The following is a 24,356-nucleotide window of genomic DNA, read 5'->3' on the forward strand; positions in this document are numbered from 1 at the left end:
ATTGTGGTGCAGGAAGAGGGATTCAGAGTCAGTACTTGTTCGTTTGATGCTACTTCAACACCAAAGGACTTGTAGAATGAAGTGCTGGATAGAAGCAATAAAGTAGACTGGCCTGTAATTCATTAAGCTAGAGTAGCTGGGATAAAGGGAAGGAGGCAGTAAATCTAACTGTGCATAGTGCTTATGTGTCTTTTCCATGTTAATAAGGTGCTGCTTGACGGGAATTTTCTCTGCAGCTCAAGAGTCTCTGAATCAGCTGCCTGGATATGACTTTTGACCATTACCTAGTGGTGGGCCTTAAGACAAGTTACATGACCTCTTTACTTCTTCTTTTCTTTTATGTTAATACAATATGGTTTTCAAAAGTCTTTATAAACTATTTATTTTTATTTTATGTACATTAATGTTTCAACTGCATATGTATCTATGTGAAGTTGTCACACTCCCCAGAAAAGGAGTTACAACTGCTGTGAGCAGCTGTATGAGTTTTGGAAATTGAACTTTGGTCCTCTGAAAGAGCAGCCAGTGCTCTTAAGCACTGAGCCAGCTCTCCAATCCCAATACAATATTCTTTATCATGCTGTTCCCTCTCCCTAACTCCTCTCAGGTCCTTCATCCTTCCCTACACACTCATATTGTTCACCTGACCTTTTCTTTCTTTCTCTCAAAAGTGCCCCCAAACCCTAAAACAAAAACAACCCAAAACCCCAATTAGACAAAAATGTTAAAACAACCCCTAATCCCCCCAAATCCTATGTAGTTTATTTTGTGTTGGGCAACTCCTCCGGGGCATGAGGTCTGCCCTGGATTACAGTTGATGCATCCAGTGATCTTTATTTCTAAAATGGTGAAAATCCTAGTGTCAGAGTTGGGGAGATTAAAAGCTTTGAAGTAGACACTTTAGGGTGCAGAAGGTATTTAAATAGTGTCTGGTTTTGGATAGGTGCTCAGTAGCTAACAGGATTATTATCAGAGACAAGTGATGTACAATGAAACTTTGTAGGCCTTGTAAATATAAAGTATCGTCAGGATTGGAATCATTGCCTCCCTTGATACTTTAAATGGTTTATATCAGAGGCATAGGAACTATGATTGCATGCATAAATAATTTGCAACATTCAATGTAATTCAAGCTCCTAGTTCATTGAGTAACAACCATATGGTTAACACAGATTTCTACACAAGAGAGAATAGACAGATATATCAAATAAACCATGGAAAGGAAGGTGTTATTGCTATAGCATAGATCACCTTGTGATTTCTAAAAGTGATACATGATCCAAATGTATTTAATAGGAAATGCTAAGAGACAATTAAAACATAATAACAAATGAATATTATTTAAAGTAAAGGTTAAAAGTAGATTAGTCGCCAGAAGTTCAACAGTATTATATTTCATGGTAGCCGTTTAGTATCTCACTAATCATCAATATATGGTTTGTGAAAAGGGAATATGTTTGCTATAAAAATTAAGTTTTAACACAAAAGATGCTTGAAAATTTCATTCAGAAATGTTTATTTTATATTTACTAAAAAAAACATAGCATATGCTTGTGTGCACTCGCATATGCATGAGTATGTGTGTTTCAGTGAAGTTAGGTCACTTAGGGTGCTTCTATCTCCCCTGAGAACCATAGAATATGCAACAAAACCCTACTCCATATACCAGAAATAATCCTTCAACTTGTTGGTCAGAGGAGTTGAAGAAACTCTACAGACAGTATAGGCTATTACCGTCATCCTTGGTTGCCTCTTGAAACTTGAAGGTAGGACTGATGACACCATATGCTACACTTGAAAAACAGGACATAGAGGAATTAAACTGAAATGGTCAGAAAGCCTTCTCCCTGAGGACTAAGGCTCATAGTATCTGAGGGTGCAATGCAAGCTGTCAAGAAAAAAAAAGCAATCAATAGTCTGACCCAACTGCAGAACAATAGCTAGAATGTCAAGATAGCCCTAAGAGTTTGGCAGTGTAACTTGTATCTTGAGTGTGAACCAACAATGTTCAATTGGACCTTAGACTCATCCAATAGGAGGGAATTAATGTGTGCTACTGAAATCCAGCTAACTGCTAATGGCTGGTGGGGCCATGGGACCTCTTATTATCACTTTCCTAAACCAATATAAGACTTAACTGAATTCTAAATACTTAACATTATATGCATAAATGACACAACCTGTTGACATACCAATGTAACTGGCCGAAATCTCACAAGGTTCAACATCTAGGAGATATAGGCAATGAAGGGTTGCTGAAGGATAGAGGATCAATCTTCAAGGATGAACCTCCCTGATAGGTTATCTGATCCTATGTGGTCAGGCTTAAACATATTTCCAAGTGAAGAACACTATGTAAACTCAGTAGGATGTATGACTACTTACACAATTGCATGATTATTTTTTTTTTAAGAAGAAAAAGAATCAATTGGAGAGATTGAGTGGCCAAGAAAGGACTTGAAGGGGGAGAACAGATGAGTGGAAGTGAGTTAAATACAATAATCATATGTGAAATTCTCAAACAATTTAAGGGAAAAAGTATTTTAAGATAGTCTATGTAACTCTTTTCTAATAAAGATTGCAGTGTAATAATTCCACATATTAAAAGAACAAAAACAGTTTTTTGTACTAGTGAAAATTACTAATGACCTATATTTCTCCTTGTTTTGTGGTGTTTCTAAGGAGATATCTAAAGCACTAAATATTGAAAAGTAGGTTTAAGGGCAATTTAAGATAAGTAAGTAGGTTTAAGGGCAATTTAAGATAAGTTGATTTGATATGCATAATGATGCAGGCCTGTAGCACCAGTAGTTGGGAAGTAGAGGCAGGAGGATAAAGATTTTAAGGTGGGAGAGAACTGGGAGGAATAGAGGGATGGGAAAGTATAATCAGGTTATAGTGTATGAGAAAATAATCTATGTTCAATAAAAGTGAAAACAAAAGAAAACTATTTTGTAAAAAAGTAAAATATTGAATGAATAACATGTATTTGCATAATAATCAATATATTTAGTTAAAAAATAATTCAAGTTTGAAGCTAGTTTGGGTTACAGGAGACCCTGTATTAGGCATCCATACCTCCAAAAATATAACCTACTAGATTTCATAAATTACTCTGAATAGGAGTGAAATAAATCCTGATGAATCTTCTAATCCATCAGTAGCCACTGGCCTTTTGTTGCAGAGAGAAGACTACATTTTTTCTAGTCAGCTTGCAGATAGAGGCCTGTTGGCAATTCCAATCTATAAAGTGTGAGTAGAGCCATATGAGTAACTTCAGACCAAGTCATAGATCTTATTGCCCGATGGGCCTTTGCCTACCGAATTATTAAGAATTTAGAGTGTGATGGTGAATCCAAGACTGACACAGGCTAGAGCACCATGTCTCTCAGTAGGTATGTAGCTGGCTTAGTAAAGCAGAAACTGCACTATGATTAAGTTGCCAAGGTTTGAGATGGTTTATTATCACCATATAACTTTTCATATCCTAACTTATATTGAAGATTTAGTGATATTATGTCATATATCACACATATATATTCAGTAGTATTTAAGTTATCTATCTATCTATCTATCTATCTATCTATCTATCTATCTATCTATCTATCTAAGATACTAATTCTGTTATTTTTTTATCCTGTGATATTTCTTCTACTCTTGAGTTAAAATTATCATTCAGAATTAATTGGGTAGTGTTCCTCATGTTTGTATTTTGTGGAATAGTTTGAAAAGTATTGGTATTAGGTTTTCTTTGAAGTTCTGATAGAATTCTGCACTAAAACCATATAATCTTGGACTTTATTTGGTTGAGAAACTTCTAATGAGTGCTTCTCTTTCTGTAGAGATTATGGGACTGTTTAGATGGTTTATCTGATCCTGATTTAACTTTGGTATCTGGTATCTGTCTAGAAAAGTTGTCCATTTCATCCAGGTTTTCCAGTTTTGTTGATTATAGGCTTTTGTAGTAGGATCTGATGATTTTTTGAATTTCCTCAGTTTCTGTTGTTATGTCTCCCTTTTCATTTCTGATTTTGTCAATTTGGATACTGTCTCTGTGCCCTCTGGTTAATCTGGCTAAGGGTTTATCTCTCTTGTTGATTTTCTCTAAGAAGCTGCTCCTGGTTTCGTTGATTCTTTGTATGATTCTTTTTGTTTCTTCTTGGTTTATTTCATCCCTGAGTTTGATTATTTTCTGCCTTTACTACTATTGGGTGTATTTGCTTCTTTTTGTTCTAGAGCTTTTAGGTGTGCTGTCAAGTTCCTAGTGTATGTTCTCTCTAGTTTCTTTTTGGAAGCACTTAAAGCTGTGAGTTTTCCCCTTAGCACGGCTTTCATTGTGTCCCATCAGTTTTAGTATGTTGTGCCTTCATTTTCATTAAATTCTGTAATTCTTTAAGGATTTTTTTAAGTTTCCCCTTTAAGGGTTTCTACTTGTTTACCTCTGTTCTCCTGTATTTCTTTAGGGAAGTTATTTATGTCCTTCTTAAACTCCTCTATCATCATCATCATGAGATGTTATTTTAAATTCAAATCTTGCTTTTCTGGTGTATTGAGGTAACCAGGACTTCCTGTGGTGGGAGAACTGGGTCCTGATGATGCCAAGTAGCCTTCGTTTCTATTGCTTAGGTTCTTGTGCTCTCCATTCAACATCTGGTTATCTTAAGTATTAATTGGCAAAGATTTGTTAATGAAGATGTGTTTACCTTTATTGATTCATTCAGATTTAGTTTTATCTTTTTAAAGAGGAATGCTGATATTTCATCTATAATGCCTATAATCACCCCTATCTTTTGTCCCTACCAAAGATGACTTTCTGTTTCTTTTCTTAACAACAACAAAAAATTTTGTTCCAAACTAAACATGCTAAAAAATGTAACCTACATTAAAACAGAAATACAACTAAGTATAGGAATAAGTGAATACTTGGCCTTTTGTCAAATAATTCTATAAAACTGCTGAAAAGCAAGTGATATAGGTTGCAAAACTAAGAAGAATTTTCAGAGTGAAGTAGGCAGTATTTTGTAATCATTGTTAAAAGTCAGTTAAAATAAGCTTGTGTGCTCACTCTTTACTGGAGCCATTATTACTTCTGTGTTATCATGTGTTCTCTCCAGATGGTAAGCAAATCATGAAATACGTGGTTTATAGTTCTTGTAAGACCTGTGTGGCTAATCTCACTTTTCAAAGGTGTTTGCACCAGTGTGTACCATATATGACAATATTTTCTTCATATATGATAGTGATAGTGTTTATTGAAAAGGGGTTTCTATGTTTCCAAATATTGAACCTGAACCAATCTTTATAGCAATACCTGTAGCAGAAGAACATGATATAAATCATGTGGTTATGACATTAAGGATGGGTTTTTAAGAGGACATATGTCACCTTTCCCTCTTGAGATCCATGACAAAGGAAGTCATATTCAAGTAGTACTTCCTTAAGTCCAGTAGGCACCAGACATGTAAATGATGCAGATCCAAGCCCTTAAGTACAACTAACCAGCTTCAAGGTCTAAGTAAGCCCTGATAAAACTGCCATTTCATGAGGAAATTAAACATTATTTCAGATAAAATATTTTAATTGACAGTTTATTATATACAATAAATTTTATATGCTATTTAATTCATTATATTAAGGTATACAAATTGGTGGTTTCTGCTAAAGTGAGGAATGTAAACAATCATTGTTGGCACCTAATTCCTTATATCCCTATTTTCTGGAAAAAGAACCCATCTTCATTAAGAGACAATCCTTGTTATTTCCTCACCCAATTCCAATGTAACCATTCATCTATTTTGCTATTCTGTGTATTTTCCAATTGTAGAAATCTTGTGTAAATAGAGTCATACAATAGATGACCTTAAGTGTGAATATATATACATATATATATATATACATATATATATATATACACACATTTATGTATATACACATATACACATATATATTCATTTGTATGGGTAAGGAGTCATTATATAGATCTACCACATTTTGTACAATTTTCAGTTGATAAACCTTTAGGTAATTAGCATATCTTTAACTATTTTTAGTTTTATTTCTGGTTATGTTTCTCATATTTATGGCTAAATAGTTGATAATAGTGCTTTAAAGGAGGAAGAATTATTTTGCTCATAGCTCACAGAATGCATTCCGTTATGACTGGGGGTGGGTCACGGTAGAGGGTCCAGTTAGCGTGTGCTGTAACTGCGTAGTAAATGCTACTGACCAGGCAGACAGCTCCTTGGGTTGAAGGGCAATTCCAGTGACCCACTTTCTACAACAAGGTCAACCTTCTACAGGTTACACAACCTTTAGAACGGCAGAAACATCTAGAGACCAAGTGTTCAAACATGAAGGTAAGGGGCATATTTCACATTTAAGCCATCACCAAATTCCATGAACAATACTAACATAAACATTCATAGATTTTTGTATGAACATACGTTTTCAATTCTTTAGGGAATATACATGACAGTCTAATTGTTGGGTGAAATCCAAACAATTTTCCAGAGTAACTACACCATTTCTTACCAACAATGTATAATGGTAACAATTTCTCCATATCTTAGTCAATAACTGTCATTGTCATAAACAAGTATACATTTTTGGTGACAAACACCCCAGCCATGGAATGTCACTAAGTTTAAATTTGGGGATTCCTTATCACACAGCCATACTGCCTATCACAAATAGTTAGGTGGACAAAGACCACACTGGGCCCCGGAAAGTATGAGGCCAGGTCTGTATCTTGCTATTTGGTGACTTATTTGCCTTCTGTATCTTTATAAATACACATGTTATTTTTCCCATTATCATTATGTTTCTGTACAGTTCTTTTTCTTCTTTAGATCATACAGATCAAGATTTAGGAAGTGGTTCTCAGCCTGTTGACTTTGAATCTTTTGGGGCTCAAATGACCTTTCACCCTTTCGCCTATATCAGATATAGGATCACTACAGGATCACTACAGGAGCTGCATTACAGTGTCATAACCTTAGGAAGACTGAGGACCATTAATTTTCAGAAACTTCACAGTGGAAAATTGTATGTGTCAAGACTTAGGCGAGTGTTGCAATGGACCCAGCTAGTGTAAAGAGGAGCCTGGATTGACTTTGTCTTCTCATAAGTAGGTTGTTGCTCTATCATCAATGACAAATTACCTGCACCTTTGATATCAGGGATGATTAAGGTGATAATAAATCTGTCACTTCTTAAACTGAAACACTGAGAGTTTTCATGTGATTATTTAAGTAGCTGTGTTGATAGAACAGAATATATTAATTATGGAAAACTAAGCTCAGGTTCTATACACTATTAATTTTGATCATACAGAATTACTTTTTTTCCCATTGCTAATACATATGGGACTAAGTAGGCAGCAGTTTGCCTCCCTGTAACTATGTGATATGAATAATTTGAAGCTATATCACATGAAATCATGTAATGTTTCACTGACTTTTAGAAAGAAATCAATTTTATTCAAGTCAGGCCTTTAAACAGGATGTAAATCACAGTGCATTTTTTTATTTGTTCATGAATTAAGAGGGAAAAAAGGAAAATAGATTTCAAAACACGAATCTGGATATTACGTGGTCTCTTGACCATCACCTAGTCTTTAGCTTGACAAACAGTAATTGGACTGAATGCACTTGCATATATCAGATAATTGTAGTTTTTAAAAAGTATATCACATCAAAGTTTGCATTTTCCTCACTTGGATGTGTAAAATGGGTATAAACTGATAGCTTAGTTTACTGGGGACAAGTTCTGAAAAATATTTCAGTCATGTAAGGAATTTTGATATGAGCTTCAGGAAAAGGGGCTTCTGTTTTAAAGATAATTATTTTATAAATTGTTATTAAATAATAGTTATTCTAACCTAACTATATGAAATATTTGCCTATGCTATATTAGGGTTTGGTATGAAGTATTTGGTTGTATATCTAGATTTTAATTTTTCTTTTTATTTATTGGATATTTTATTTATTTACAATACAGATGTCATCCCCTTTCCCCATTTCCCCTCCCTAGAACCCCCTATCCTATACCCACTCCTCCTTTTTGCTTTTATTCCATTTTAATTACATGCATGTATTAAGGTCAGTTCTAGGTTGAGAATCTAGCAATATAATAGATGGAAATAGTCAAGGAACAAGCAAGACAAAAAACAAATAGTCAAAAAAAAAAAGCAAGGCATTAAACCCAATTACGTGAACACTCTCGTGATCACTGTTTCTAAGGGCTTATCAGGATGACCAAAGTATGTGAGCCTACTTCCCTGTCCTAGCACAAGGTCATTTTTATAGAACAAAGAAGTAATTTCAGGTAGGAATCTAAATCTTAGGCTACATTTTTTATTTTAACTTAACAGGCTATGATGGCTTGAATGAAAAATCTCTCCCACCGCAGTGGTCCAGCGTGTGTGTCTCCATGCCACCGGCAGAGGTCCAGCGTGTGTGTCTTCATGCTGTCCACAGTGGTCCAGCGTGTGTGTCTCCATGCCGTCCACAGTGGTCCAGAGTGTGTGTCTCCATGCTGTCCGCAGTGGTCCAGCGTGTGTATCTCCATGCTGTCCGCAGTGGTCCAGAGTGTGTGTCTCCATCTGTCCGCAGTGGTCTAGAGAGTGTGTCTCCAGGCCGTCCTCAGTGGTCCAACGTGTGTGTCTCCATGCTGTCCGCAGTGGTCCAGAGTGGGTGTTTCCAAGCCGTCCGCAGTGGTCCAGTGTGTGTGTCTCCAAGCTGTTCTGGACTGTTGCCATGTATTCAGTACTGCAATGATTAAAATGAATCGTTTCTTCTTGATGTTGCTTTTGGTCATACTGTTTTATCTTAGCAACAAGAAAGTAACTGATATGGTGGGTAATTATTTGCTTGCTAGCAATTATGATTGAGAAAACAATAGCTATGGATGATGTTAGAATGATTAAGAAAACTGAGATGATCCTGGAAACACAAACTATGCTGGTTGCATTGATAATAAAAGTTGGAGTCAAATGACAAGTTTCTTTTAAATACACATTCAAGAGGACAGGTTTCTTTTCTTGTAGTTAATCACAGGCCTAGGTGGGCCAATTTGAATGGAATCTCAAATTCAGACCCACACTTAGTTTATACGTGTGTAGAAAAACAGGGAAAGGTCAAGTTCCCTTTCCAGTTAACTTTATTTGCCTCCTACACAGGGTTTGTGTAACTGGTTGAATTCAACTCTGCATTAGGGAGGTGCTTGCAGCCACACTGTTTTTATCCCTGTTGCCAGAGGTTGCTCTTGCAATAGTGTATCATGGTATACATGAGGTTATAAAAGAAGGCAGACTTACCATTAAGAATGTATCCTCTTTCAACTTTGGAAAGATCCAAAATAGAATACACCTGCAAGTGTAACTGAATTCCATTAAGCAATCACCTGCCAATACTTGAATTTTGAGATGATGATATTAAATATCTTGTTAATTTAACTGTGCTTCTAATGCCAAGTTTTGAAATTCTATTGAAATAATGTTGAAATAACTCAAACTAACATCAGAGACACATTGAAACTTAAATGTAAAACAGCCCACAAATCAATGTAGCCTGTTTATGTCACCCCAGAGATTTGTATAAAGAACAACAAACATAACCTTTTCAGCTGTTTCTCAAAAGGGAAAAAAGAAATAAAACATTTGATTATAATTGTTTTAATGAGCTGTGATTCAAAATGATGCAGTTGTAATGGTTTGGGTAAAAAAAATTCTGCTAATGAGCTTTTATTTCTTTCAAAACCTACAAGATATAAAATTCTCCAAGGATAAAATTTAGTGGCAAAGCAGTGTTTACTATCTGAAAATTAAATTCTCTAATATTTATCTGCTTTATTTTCAACAAACATACTTATAAATTATTGACATCACAATAAAAAGAGATGTGTTAATAGAAAAGCAAACCTACACAATAAACATTGAATATGCTACTGTTACTGATTTTTATATTAAATTTGCTTATACATTAAACTTCTTTGCCTGACTTTTTGTGGGTATCTTGGGTTTTCCTACCATTTATATTTCTTATTGCAATTACAACTGATAGACTATTCAAAATGTCATCTTGTATGAAACTTTACATGAAGATATATCCACATGTAAGTATGATATTATAAACTGATACTGATTTTTGGATATCCTTCATCTTTTCCATACAAATGCATAATTCCAAGTTGAATATTTAAAGCTATATGGTATGTAGAATTCATATCCAATCTTTTTTTTTACAAACTACAAAATGATTAAATTTAGACAAATGTATCTGCTTCATAGAATTCTAAGTAATTGTCAACAAGACCCAAAAAAGAAAGGAAAAATTGTGAAGTTTAATGAGAATGTTCTCATTAGGCGAAGTACCAGAGCTCAGGGAGTTGGGCAGGGACTGCTACTGAGGGCCATTGATTTTCTAAGAAGTCACTGTAGCAGTGCCACTGCCAACTAAAGTTCATTCTCATCAGGACAAAAAGGCGCTGAGAACCTTGAACTTCTACATAATCGATTCTATCTCACCTCTAAGTGTCAGATGGCTAATGGCAATATCTGTTTGTAATATTGCACAGTGAATATTACATACATTTAAAAAAATGTCAGCTTTATAACACTGAATAAACTCAATCATTAGAAAGAACAAAAATCCAAAGCCTTAAAAAATCTGTCCAAAGCACAGCTCTTCTTCTACTTCACGTTCCAGTGTAAACACCTTGTATATGATCAAGAAGTGTGTAAATATAAGAATCCATTTGATTTATTACTTTCTATAGTGTATGTGCCATGATTCACAAAATATAAGAAAACTACCTGATTATTTCTAAAAGGTGCTATAAGAATAGTGGTAATAATGACACTAGTAACATTACCTGGCAATAATTACTGGCTATCTACATTTCACTGCGTTCTTCAAAATACTTATTAATTAACTTTACCTTCAGTACAGTTTTATAAAATACTTTGCTTGCTTTCACTTTATAAGCAAAGAGACAGTGGCATTAAGTATTATGCCTATTGTCAACAATAACTGTCAAGTTGAAATAAGAAATACGAGAACAGATTAATTTGGGATGTACCGAGAAATAGGGGTCCTCTTACATTTACTTTTTCAAATAGAAAGTAAAATGGTGGTCTAATGTGTGTTCCTAACTGTCTATTGTATACTAATTAATAAATTTAGAATTCTTTCTGTTACTTTACATGTTGCTGGGACAACATACTTGGCAAAGCAACCTAAAGCAGAGTTTATTTTGGCTCAAAGTTCAAGGATTTAGTGGTTAAAAATTCATGGTGGCAAATACTTGAAAGTTGCTGAGAGATGAATCCTTTTGGTGAGCTCACTACTTCTTCTTCTTCTTCTTCTTCTCCTTCTTCTCCTTCTTCTCCTTCTCCTTCTCCTTCTCCTTCTCCTTCTCCTTCTTCTTCTTCCCCTTCCCCTTCCCCTTCTCCTTTTCTCCTTCTCCTCCTCCTCCTCCTCCTCCTCCTCCTCCTCCTCCTCCTTTCTTCTTCATCTTCTTTAGAAAAATGTTTTTTTTCTTTTAATATAAAGAATATGCATTTAGTTATGATCTTAAATTACATAACTCTATATATGAGAAATTTCCAAAGAAAAAGATTAGTTGCATACCAAAGAGACTGATATACTTTATTAATATGACCTCATACAAACACACATATAAAACATAATTACATAATTAATGCTTATAATATAGCTAGTTACATTAGAAAACATCTGAATGAAGATATATACTACAATTTACAGTTTTCAGAGCAATTTTCTCTTAGAACTGTTAAAATCAATGTTATTACATTCCAGATGTCTAGCTGAAATTATTTGTATGTATTGTCTTAGTCCTCACAACAATGCTTTGAAGTAGGAATTTTTTTTGTAGGAACTTGCTTTTTTTGTCCTTATATACTTACAGTCCAGATTTTATCCCACACCTGTCCACCCTCCAACTGTTCCACATCTCATATGTCCTCCCCAGTCCACTAGGTTGTCCCCACTCCCAGTCTCCACCCCACCAGACCTCTAAATTCCCTGGGGCCTCCAGACCCTTGAGGGTTAGGTGCATCTTCTCTGACTAAACCTAGACCCAGCAGTCCTCTGGTTTATGTGTTGGGGGCCTCATATCAGCTGGTGCATTCTGCCTGGTTGGTGGTTCAGTGTTTGAGAGATATCAGGGTTTAGGTTAATTGAGACTGCTGTTCCTCCTACAGGGTTGCCCTCCTCTCAGCTTCTTCCAGCTTTTCCCTAATTCAATCACAGGAGTTAGCAGCTTCTGTCCATTGGTTTGGTGAAAATGTCTACATCTGACTCTTGCAGCTGCTTGTTGGGTCTTTTCAAGGGCTGTCATGTTAGGCCCCTTTTTATGAGTGCTCCAGAGCCTCAGTAATAGTGTCAGGCCTTGGGACCTCCCCTTGAGCTGGATCCCACTTTGGGCCTGTCGCTGGATCTTCTTTCCCTCAGGCTCCTCTTCATTTCCATCCCTACAGTTCTTTCAGACAGGAACAAGTATGGGTCAGAGTTTTGAGTGTGAGATGACAACCCTCTCCCTCACTTGATGCCCTGTCTTTCTGCTGGAGGTGGACTCTGTAAGTTCCCTCTCCCTACTGTTGGGCATTTCATCTAAAGTCTCTCCCTTTGAGTCTTGGGACCCTCCAGAATGCATCAGAGACCTGGGAGGTGAAGTAGGTATTTTATTATTAGGAATTTATAGGTTTCTGGTTCAGAAAGGCTATATTCACACAGAAAGTTAATCAGGAAGATGAGATGCACTGAATCAACCCTTGTGTTTTATTATCAGATCTGATCTCTCCACCACTTTTCTGTAAGGACACCATATATACAAGAAGGAGGAAAACATTGCTGTGTGTCAACATGTAAAGCAAAGTCACCTTGGACACAAAAAAACAAGTGCTTGTATCAAAATAAAAGACTGTCCACTCAATATACACAAAGATTATTTGTGGGATTTTACAGAAACTTAGATTATTTCTAGTACACTGACATTTTTTTGATCTCAGAGTAAAAGATTGGAAAAAGATTTTGTCCCACCAAATGGACCCAAGAGCCAAGCTGGTGCAGCCATTCACAAAATAAACTTCAAAATAAAATTAATCAAAAGAGATAGAGAGATCATTTTATTCTCTTCAAAGGAAAAATCCACCAAGATGTTGTTTCAATTTTTAACATCTATGCCACAAATACAAGGGTACCCGCATTCATAAAGTAAACATTACTAAAGCTTAAATCACACATTGAACCACACATAGTAATAGTGTGGGACTTCAGTACTCCATTGTCACTGATTGGTATATCATCCAGACAAAATCTAAAGAGAGAAATAATGGAGCTAACAGATGGTATAAATCAAATGGATCTAACAGACATCTACAGAATATTTCACTAAAACAACGAAGAATATGCCTTCTTCTCTGTACCTCATGGAAATGACCACATGGTCAAATTGACCAATATGGTCAAAAATTGACCACACACTTTGTCACAAAGCAAGTCTCAACATGTAAAAAAATTGAAATAACCCCATTATCTTATTAGATCACTATAGATTAAAGCTGGATAACAACAAGAAGAAGAGCTAGAAAAAGGCTTCAACACTCCAGTGTCACTAACAGACAAGTCATCAAAGCAGAAACTAAGCAGAGAAAAATGGAAGTAAGAGAGGTTAAAGATCAAATGAATCTAACAGATATCTACAGAACATTTCACCCAAACACAAAAGAATACACTTTCTTCTCAGCACCTCATAAAACTGTCTCCAAAATTGACCCTGTACGTGGCCACAGAGCAATCCTCAACAGACACAAGAAGATTGAAATAATCCCTTACATCTTATCAGATCACCATGGACTAAAACTGTATTTCAACAACAGAAAAACTGCAAGCCTACAAACTCATGAAAACTGAACAACCCTTTACTCAATGACTACACTGTCAAACAAGAAATAAAGAAAGAAGTCAATGAATTTCTAGAATTAAATGAAAATGAAGGCGCAGCATACTCAAACTTATGGGACACAATGAAAGCAGTGCTAAGAGGAAAATTCATAGCACTAAGTGCCTTCATAATGAAATTGAAAATATCTCAAGCTAGAACGTGACAGCATATCTGAAAGCTCTAGAAGAAGCAAACACACTCAAGAAGGCAGGAAATAATCAAAACCAGGCTGAAATTAATAAGTTAAAAACAAAAAGAGCAATAAAAAGAGTCAACAAAACAAAGAGCTGATTCTTTGAAAAAGTCAAGAAGATAGACAAACTCTCAGTCAATCTAACCAAAAGATAGAGAGACACAGTACCCAAATAAACAAAATCAGAACTGAAAAAGACAGACACTGAGGAAATTTTAAAAAGTCATGAGATCTTATTTCAAATGCCTGTACTCCACAAAATTGGAAAATCTAAAAGAAATTGATGGTTTTTAGTTAGATACTACTTACCAAGTTAAATCAAGATCAGGTAAATTATTTAAACAGCCATATAACCTTTAAGGAAATAGAAGCACTCATGAAAAGTCTCCCAACCAAAAAAAGCACAGGGCCAGATATTTTTAGCACATAATTCTACAAGACATTTCAAAAAAGCTAAAAACCAATTCTCCTCAAACTACTCCATAAAATATAATCAGGAGGAACATTGCCAAATTCAATGAGGCCACAATCACCCTGATATCTAAATCACAAACTCAACCAAGAAAGGGAATTTCAGACCAACCTCCATTATGAACATTAATGCAAAAATATTCAGTAAAATACTTGCAATCTGAATATAAGAACACATCAAAAACATCATCTACCATGACTTAGAAGACTTCATTCCAGGGGTTTAGGTGTGGTTCAATATATGAAAATTCATCAATGCAATTCATCATATAAGCAAATTGAATGAAAGAAACCCATAATGATGATTTCATTAGATGCTGAAAAAGTCACTGACAAAATCCATGATCCCTTTATGTTAAAAATCTTGGAGAGATCAGGGATATAATGCACATACCTAAATAGAATAAAGGCAAAATACAGCAAGTCAATAGCCAATATCGAATTAAATGGGAAATAACTTAAAATCAGGGACAAGGCAAAGCTGCCGACTCTTTCCATATATCTTCAACATATTACTTAAAATTCTAACTAGAGTAATAAGAAGATTAAAGGAGATCAAACAAATATGACAAATATGTGAAAAAAACCTTCAAGTCTTTGAAGAAGGAAACTAAAGAAGATATAAGAAAATGGAAAGATCTCCCATTCTTTTTTTTAAATTTTTTTATTGTCCCCTTACCCCATCCCCCACCCACCCAGGAACCCCCTATCCCCTCACCCCTCCTCCTTCTTCTCTGTGGATGTAACCCCTACCTACCCCCCCACTCCCACCTCCCCACTCTCAAAATTCTCACCCCCTGGGGCGTCCAGCCTTCATGAGGTCAAGGATCTCTTCTTCCACCTATGCCCAGCAGGGCCCTCCACTCTTACATATTCAGCTGAAGCCCTGGATCCCTCTCTGTGTGCTCCCAGGCTGGTGGTTTAGACCCTGGGAGCTGTGGTTGGTTGGTATTGTTGCTCTCCTCATGGTGCCACAAACCCTTTCAGCTCCTTCAGTCTTTACTCTAACTCCTCCATTGAGAACCCCATTATCAGTTCAGTGGCTAGTTGTGGGCATCTGCCTCTGAATATGTCAGACTCTTGAAGACCTCTGAGGAGACATCCATATCAGGCTCTTATCAGCATGCACTTCCTGACTTCCACATCAGCATCTACCTTTGGTGACTGCACATGGAATGGATATTCAGGTGGAATGGTCTTCAGATGGCCCCCCCCCTTCAGTTTCTGTCCCTCACTTTGTCTCCATATTTGCTCCCTTGAGTATTTTGTTGCTCCTTCTAAGAAGGACCGAATCACCCCCACTTGGTCTTCCTTCTTTATGGGCTTCATGTGGCCTGTGAGTTGCATCTTGGGCATTTCAAGGTCAAAATGACAACCAACAAATTGGGAAAATATCTTTACCAATCCTTCATCTGATAGAGGGCTAATATCCAATATATACAAAGAACTCAAGAAATTAGACTCCAGACAACCAAATAACCCTATTAAAAAATGGGATATAGAGCTTAACAAAGAATTTTCAATGGAAGAAACTCGAATGGCCGAGAAGCACCTAAAGAAATGTTCAGTATCCTTAGTCAGGGAAATGCAAATCAAAACAACCCTGAGATTCCATGTCACACTAGTCAGAATGGCTATGATTAAAAACTCAGGTGATAGTAGATGCTGGCGAGGGTGTGGAGAAAGAGGAACACTCCTCCATTGTTGGTGGGACTGCAAGATGGTGCAACCACATTGGAAATCAGTGTGGCAGTTTCTTAGAAAAGTGGACATAGCATTACCTGAGGATCCAGCTATACCACTCCTAGGCATATACCCAGAAGATGCTCAAACATATAACAAGGACATGTGCTCAACTATGTTCATAGCAGCCTTATTTATAATAGCCAGGAGGTGGAAAGAACTCAGATGTCCTTCAACTGAGGAGTGGATTCAAAAACTGTGGTATACTTATACAATGGAGTATTACTCAGCTATTAAAAACAATGAATTCGAGAGTTTCCTAGGTAAATGAATGGAACTAGAAATTATCATCCTGAGTGAAGTAAGCCAATCACAAAAGAACACACATGGTATTCACTCACTGATTATTGGATATTAGCCCATAACCTTGAAATGCCAAAGATCTCCCATTCTTATAGATTGGTAGGATTAACCTTGTAAAAATGGCCATTTCTCAAAAAAGCAATCTACAGATTCAATGCAATTTTCATCAAAATTCCAACACAATTTTTACAGACCTTGAAAGAACAATTCTCAGCTTCATATGGAAAAAACAAAAAACCCAGGATATCTAAATAATCTTGAACAATAAAAGAACTTCTGTAGGTATCACTATTTCCAATTTCAAGATGTATGACAGAGCGATTGTATTAAAAATTGCATTTCATTAGTATAGAAACAGACAGGTTGATCAATAGAATCCAATTAAAGACCCAGAAATAAACCCACACAGCTAGAAACACTTGATTTTTGACTAAATAGCCCAACATTGGACGGAGCAACGAGAGTCTTATGGCTGAGTTGGGGACAGGATTGAGGGCCTTAAAGGAGATAGAAACTTCACAGAAAGATCGATAGAGTCAACTAACCTGGACCCTTGGGGGGTCTCAGAGACTGAATCCACAGCCAAAGAGCATACAAGCTCGACCTAGCCCCTGCACCCACCCCCTGCTCCCCACCCCCCGCACATATATGGCAGATGTGAAGCTCAATCCTCTTGTGGATCTCCCACTGTTGTCAGTCTGTGAATCCTGTTCCCCTAACTGTGCTGTCTTATCTGGCGTCAGTGTGTGAGAAGGATATGCATAACCCTGCAGTGACTTGATGTTCAAGGATAGGGTATACCAAGACAAGGTCTCAAGCGTCTCGGAGGAGAAAGGGAGGGTGTATGGAGGAGGGACTGTGTGTGGGTGGGGACCAGGAGTAGGGAGGCAGTAACATGATGTGAAGTGAATAAATAAATGGATGAAAAAAGGAAGTCTCCTGATCCAGTCATTCATTGGCTATCCCTGTCTTCCAAATGCTCATCAGAATGGACCGCTAAGCTCTGTCTCCCAAGTGCTCATCAGAGTGGACCACTATGCTCTGCTTGTGTTATTCAAGCTTATAACATTCAAGGGGTTTTTTAACTCATAGTCTCTCAAATTCTTCTGCAAAATGGTTCCTACGACCCAAAGGCCACAAGGTTCAGTCTTCACAACAAGTTTACTCTTGGTATCATTATGCTCTACTGGCTACTTTTTACCTTGAAGGAACAAAATACCTGCCATGGACAAGTCAGGGAAGAAGAAAAGGCTTAACTAAGAAGCATGTGCTTTATGGCGCAGAAGTTTTTGTGGCAGGAACGTGACGTGACGGATCGCATTGCATCTTCAGTCAAGTGAGAGAGAGATGCATGTCCCCACTCAGGTCTCAGGACATGGAGTGGTGCCACCCTTCGACCAAAGTTAAGGTGGGGTTTCTTTCCTGTCTTAACCTAATCTAGAATGCCAAGGAGCTTATCTAGGACATTTTATATCCTTTCAAGCTGAAAGTCCTGACTAACCATCACAAGCACTTACTATATATTTCTACATTTGACAAAATAATACTCACTATCTTGACAACCATTTCTTGAAGTAGTCTATCACGTGCCAGGAACTATTTTAAACAGTGAGAATTTACTTAATAAAACAATTTTATGTCGATATTGAGTTAAAATTCTAGAATTACTGTATTGTGCATATCATACTGCAACTTGATTCTCTTAAAATATAAGTGTAAGTTAAGTTCCTTCTATTTTAATTTGCAGAGATTTAGTCAACAGATTCTACTTTTTAAAAAGATTGAGGTTTTCAATTTTCTATCTTATGACACTGTTTGTTTGATGTCTATGTGGTAGTGCTAGTTTTGTTTCCATAAGAAGCAGATTCCAAATACCATTGTCTTAATACAAAATAAGATTGTGTCTTGCTAACATAGACTCCCATTGTTCAGCCTTCCTAGGCTGCCTTCATTTTATGGCCCCTTCAGGTTAACACACAAACTTCTACATTTGCAATTGTATATCCAGATTCTTAAACCATCGGATAGAGAAACCTAATTGCACCCAATCACCTGGAGGCATCTTAGTTGTTTAATATTTCTATATTCTAGTTTCCCCATGTAGCAGAAAAATGGTTCCACCATGGACTTGCATGATTTGGCAAATTCCTTTCAAAAGTGATCATATCAAGTTTACATTGCTATGAAATGGATAAAAGAATTTTGTTGTATCCTCAGGAAACTTTGGTATGTATAGGCTTTGCAAATTTGACATGAAATGTGTATAAAATATTCCATGATTTTAATTTGCACTTCCCTTGTAAGACAATTTCTGAAGTCAAAAAGTCTATCTGTACAGTTTACCTTTAGGGAGTGTCTTAGTGTTTCTGTTGCTGTAGGACCAGACCAAAGGAGACTTGGGAATGAGAGCTTATTTCATCCTACTGTTTAATATACCCAAGACTAGAAATCTAGGCGTGGCCCCACCTACACTGAGCTTGGCCTCGATAATTATCAGTCGTGAAAATACATCACAGGCTTGCCCGTGGTGGTATCTTCTCTATTGAGGCTCTCTCTACCAGAATGGCTGCAGCTTGTGTTAAGCTGACATAAATACAGATAGCACAGAGAGGGAGGGGGTGAAATGGGAGGGGTATGGGCACAGGGAGGGAGGGGGTGAAATGGGAGGGGCATGAGCACAAGAAATTTGCTTATCCCTATTGGTAAACATCTTTCTTTCTTTTTTTTTTCTTTTTTTTTTTTTTGGTTTTTCGAGACAGGGTTTCTCTGGAACTCGGATTGTCCTGGAACTCACTCTGTAGACCAGGCTGGCCTCGAACTCAGAAATCAGCCTGCCTCCCAAGTGCTGGGATTAAAGGTGTGCGCCACCACTGCCTGGCTGCTAAACATATTTCTAAAGAATAAAAACTATGACTCACAAATTATTGAATTTGTGGACAATTATTAATTTAAAAGTAGCCTTTTTGCTTACTACATTACAGAAATGAAAAAGTTATTAGAATCACCATCTCTTTCTTTTTGTATGTGCCACTGAGTTATTGGTACCCTGTTACATGACATACCTACCGTTTTCCAGTAGGTGCTTTTGAAACTTAGCACCTCTGTTCAATCTCTACTTAACTAGGCCTCTTGGGGGATTTGGCCATCAGCAAAAGCACACTTGATATAAATTTTGAAAGCAAATTTGTACTTGAGAACCTATAAATGAGATTGTATGAGAAAGAAGTTAGAAGGTCATCTGCAAATCAAGAGAGAAGAAACATCTAGAAGGAAAGCAGGTACTGTAGTCACCATGTGAATAAAATACACACTGAGGAGTGGAAACTTAACCTAATGTCACTTCTAGAGCTCTCTGTATTTACATGCACGATGTCCTTAACAGAGAGATGCATGACTTCAATCTCAGTTACAGATAAATGAGCTACTTCCCATGGAAATACATTATTTAGTCTTAACAATTTGGATTTCTAATTCAGTCAGACTATGAAATGATTTTTACTTTTATTTTTCCCAGAGAATTTTTTGTATAAGCAATAAGTTTCTTCAGTGACGTATAGTCATAAGTCAGTTGATTTTAATGATGTTCTTGTTGTTCAGCAAAAAAAAAAAAAAAAAAAAAAAACACACTCAGAATTCTCATGAAAAATATTCGTCTTTCTTTTCCTCTGGCTTTTTCATTCAAGAGTTCAAGTGTGAAACATCTATATGTGACCTGAAGTGTAAATTTGGTGTTACACTGAGCTTTCTACATTGAAAAGTACTTTTCTGGAATTAATTCTTTCTTGTCTATGTGAACATTCCTACAGCCCAATGCTTGGCCTTTTTCCTTCTGTTCTGTCTTCTTCCTTGGATAAACTATGACGCACGGTTTTGACTTTCACTTCCATACTGATAGCCTCCCTTACCAAACTTCTATTTATACTTCAGTTAAATTCCCAAAGATCGATTTAAGTCTGTTTGCAAAGTGACACTTAGAATGAGTAACTGCTAACACAGCCCCTAGTGGAACCAGCACACTAGATCGGTGGGTTGATTTTTTTTTCTTCTCTCCTCTGACTCAGAGCTTTTTTTGTTTTTGAATCATATGGAAACTTCTCTTTATTTTATTGCAGATTCGTAACTCGGTATCTCAATAGTGTCTGAACTAACTCTCTCAGTGGTACATCTCAGCAATGCAAACATTAAATGGGAGATTATTTTCATGCTAAACATGCTATGTCTGACTTCTCTTACAACATTGAAGTTGTTGGAGCTCATGGTACTTAAATGCTTAAGTGTCTCCCACTCTGACCGTTTCGCGCACTCACTTTAAACAAACACTGTTGGTTCTTAGGGGTCTCTACTCTACTCTCCATTCCTACAATGAAGTTGCAAGCCGTCATTGTAGGCTTTTATGAAAAGCAACAGTGCTGTTTCTAGGCTCAGTCTTTAATGGCTGTCAAATTCTCTTCCATTGTCTGTCATAGCTTCTATGTCAAAGCCTATGTTTATCTATAATATTATTAAAAAACAAAAACTAAAACTCACACCCCAAAGCTAGCATCAAATTGCTTAAAAGTTAGTTTATACAAGTATTTATTTTCATTTTTATCTTTAGAAAGGAAATACTTTGCCAAACTGGAAACTCTTCCAAGATATGGATTAAACTCTCTTGATTTAGATGTTTTGATACTTAGTAGTTTTAGATTGCTTTTCTTTTACAACCCCAATATTTCAAGATCCATGTAAACTTCTCTACCTCTTGGGAAACTAGTTCAATATCTTCGATTTTAATGATATCTCATAAAAGCGAAAACAAATCTTTTGGTATAATACAAACTTAAGTAGAATCTTGTAGAGACCTGATGTCCCAAGGTGATGGGATACCTGAAGTGGGGCACCCTCCAGAGGTGAAGCAGATGGGGAAACTGGGGGAAGAACTCTGCAATGGCAGAACCAGGAAGGGGGCAACATTTGGGATATAAATAAAAAACAATTAGTTAATAAAAATATATGTTTCAAGTTTCATTTGTTATAAAGATGATCAAATAAAACTCTTAGGAGGGACATACTGTCTCATTCTAATCCAGTTACAGCTCCTTAATATTAAATATTTGTTATATTTTAGTATTCATGACACTGGAGAAGAACACTTTTGGACATAAATATTGGCCTAATTTCTGCCAAGATTTTGTTCTGTTGTCCAGAGGAATCTGGAACTCAATAACACTCCTGTCTGGCCCCAAACTCTTGATCTGATCCTCCAGTTAGGAGTTCACAACAGTGTGTGAAACAGAATCTGTCACCAAGTGATCTAAAAATGATGTCATTCAAGCAAACACATGAACATTTTAGTTAAAATATATTTAACTATCTAGTTGCTTTTACAGTGGATCTTATGAGCCTTCATCTCAAATGAAGATCCTTACCCCTTACCCCTTACCCATAAAACAACCAAATAGTATGTTTTCGAATGAGACGGTTAAACATGATACGGCTTTTGGAAAGTTATTTAATTTTCCTAGGGTTCAGTCTTCTCTGTACGATGCAGAGTCATGACAACTGCCTTGTAACTGCTCTATTGATCATATGTGTAAAGTTATTTTAATGTTCACTTTAGTTTTCAGACACTGCACAACAAAAGTATTGTAGTTGATAAATATTAGCTGTTATAAGTAAAATTCTCTATTTATTATATAAATAAAGCATAATTTATTCTCTTGATATTATTTGAATGTTAAAAACTTATTAAAACAATAATATTAACACATCCAGACAAAATACAGTTAAAATCTTAACAGTCGGTAACTAATATAGAACCTTTACGTCCTCACAGTCTCACATTTAATCACCAATGCTGTCTGCCAGTTTTCTTTTCTCTTTCAGTATTCAATGATTGTCAGTCAGCTTTTCCTCTCTGCTTTTGTTACAAATAGTTCCTCACAGATAAATATGGAACAAGCTATAAGGTGCTTCCATTCAGTTACAGTGGAGCATGGTAGGGAGATTCATTTAAGGGAGACTATGGCTCATAATGTGTTAGAATGACTTTTAAATAAAAATAATGCTATGAGTTAAAAACCCCTGGCACACTGGGGAATTCTTAAAGGAAGTGAGCATCAGCTTCATAGTTAGCCAAGCACTGTTCCTCAGCGTGCCCCTCAGCTCTTTCCAGAGCTACGTTCACATAATAGGTGCTCAATACATACATTCATTGGCTTCAGCAGCAGTCACAGAATTATCATTGTAGTTTCAGTGTTATACACAGATAAAAGTGTTAGTCACAGTTCACAAGATCCCTACATAGCAGCAAGGTAGAAATACAAATTCGATAGCATATTAACTATCAAGGACAAAAATCCATTCTTGGTTTCCTTTAGACACCTATTAAAGCCCCTTGATGGAGAGACTTCAAAGAGAGTCCAGCACCAACAGCTCTTTCTGAGCTTAAGTTATTCCTGCGAGCCTCACTATTGAGCTATTCCCTTGATAGTGTTTTCTTTTTCTTTTTTTCCTGTGATTGTTTTCTATAAAATTACAGTAGCAGAAGCACGTTTTGCTGTTACAATTAAAACAGATTATAGTTTTTAACCAGAACTATCAGTATTTTAATGGTTAAATTAAAAAACTTCCTTTGATAAGGGATCAACTTTTCAAATTTTTACCAATTTGGGACCAAAAAAAATCGGTAAGATTGTTTCCAGTGAGTTTAAGTGACCCCTTCACTTTTTGTGGGATGCATTATGAAATCTACAGAAATGGTTTCTGATGAGATTTAATTTCCAAGCTGAAATCAATAAATATTTGTCAGGGGATTGCAAAAATCAGTGTTTTTAACATTGAGCAAGGTGCAGTAGAATATGCTGCTTCCGCTCTGCCAAAGGATGTTCCTAAGGACCCTCAGATTTCAGCAAGCCACTGTTAGCCAGCATGCACCAATGGCTGTCCACAGATTCCGTTCCTGCTCAGCCCTTAGCTTTAGATCGGTGGAGATCTCTGCATCTCTCACGGTTGCTCGGCTTCTTCACCTGAACACCTTGTTGAGAACTATCTGAGCGCCTGGCTTCAGGTTTACTTTACAGTAAAGAACAAGATGCTCCCAGCTCGATAATTCTTCTTAGGAATGGAGATTCTCACTGACTTAAATTCTGAAAGGTACATGAGACGGTTGGTGCTAAACGACAGGTTGCTATGGTTACATTCTTCTGTGGCTCAGATGGGGATAGGGGCCAATTATCAAGTTTTGTTTGGCTGATTTTAAGTAGTTTGTTACCTGGATACTCAACAAATAAGAAAACTCAGTGGTGGTGGTGGTGGGGGGGCTTGTGCTTGTTTTCTTCTTCTCTAGAAAGGAAACACATCTCAGGAAAAAGAAAAGACAAAGAATAAAACACCTCTCAAACTCTAAACAACATGGTAAATAATTTGGTTTGGATAAATAGTTTCCCAACTGTTGACTTTATTTAGAAACTCACACAAGGCCTGACAATGAAGATAGGTTATATGCTGCAAACTGGATTTATTTGTTATTTTTCTGTTGGCCTGATAATACCTGCTTTAAGTAACTCCTACCCCTCTTTCCAAGTTTGCTTGGTAAATTCCAGGTTTGTGTGTGTGTTTGCATGTGTATGCATGTGCTTGTGTATGTGTATTGTGTATATGTGCATTTGTGTGTATGGGTTTGTGAGTATGGGTGTGTGTG

The 24,356-nt window shown here is 36.5% G+C and overlaps 1 pseudogene; it reads left to right on the forward strand.

Moving 5' to 3' along the window:
• LOC114614466 overlaps window positions 1-8,781 on the forward strand; it is a 117,740-nt pseudogene extending 108,959 nt beyond the window's left edge.
• Window positions 8,782-24,356: the final 15,575 nt, after the last annotated feature.

This window comes from Grammomys surdaster, unplaced genomic scaffold (genome assembly GCF_004785775.1).
Source record: "Grammomys surdaster isolate TR1022 unplaced genomic scaffold, NIH_TR_1.0 126391, whole genome shotgun sequence".
Classification (NCBI taxonomy): domain Eukaryota; kingdom Metazoa; phylum Chordata; class Mammalia; order Rodentia; family Muridae; genus Grammomys; species Grammomys surdaster.